Here is a 1,023-nt window from a genome sequence, read left to right on the forward strand (position 1 = left end):
CACACACACACACACACACACACACACACACACACACACACACACACACACACACACACACGTGCGTGCGCACAAAATGCATAAATATAGATTTATAATACCTTTGAAAACAAAATCAAATATAAAATCAACGATGGAATGCCAATATCAACTTTACAGACATAAATGCACGCACACAGAATAAGACATACACACATGAACATACATGCATACATATATGTGTGTGTGTGTGTAAACATATATATAAACATATACATAATATTGTTCGTTTTAGGAACAGTGGATCTCGATGCTAATAAAGCTATAAATAATATACAAACATTAGGTTAGACCCCCTTTTGAACGAAAAGATTTGAATCAGCCAGTGAAACTCGAATGCATATCCCCTGTAAACATGACAGGTGGTTTCCCATTCGACCAAAGCATTCCGTTATCTATATCAAAAACTTTATTCTTACCAGCGAGAATTATATGCTGTTGACATCATAAGAATTTAGAAACTTCGAGAGAACGTGAAATAATTCTGTTTTAGAATAGTGGTTCTCGAAACTGATAAACTGTAAAAATAGTATGTAAAAATTTGATTGTAAAGACTTTCGATAAAAATATTAGAAGGTTGCCCATAGGACTCGAACATATATAAAATACATATATATATGCATACACACGTACATATACATATATGCATATACATACATAAATCCGTCCATCCATCTATCCATCCATACACACACACACACACACACACACACACACACACATATATATATATATGCATGTATTCACCATGATAGATCACTAGCCAATACACATTCTTTATTTTCTTTCCTTGTTTCTTTCTGTGTTCCTTTCTGTGGAAGAGCGTAGGCTCGAAACATTAAAACTTTTTCACTTCCCGAGCGTTAAACTAAAACATCTGTTTTTTTGTCTACACCACCTGTCTTCGTCTTTTGTTTTTTTTCTGAATTCTGCCTTATGTATATATCTATCTATCTATCTATCTATCTATCTATCTATCTATCT

Source organism: Octopus bimaculoides, chromosome 10 (assembly GCF_001194135.2).
Source record: "Octopus bimaculoides isolate UCB-OBI-ISO-001 chromosome 10, ASM119413v2, whole genome shotgun sequence".
Classification (NCBI taxonomy): domain Eukaryota; kingdom Metazoa; phylum Mollusca; class Cephalopoda; order Octopoda; family Octopodidae; genus Octopus; species Octopus bimaculoides.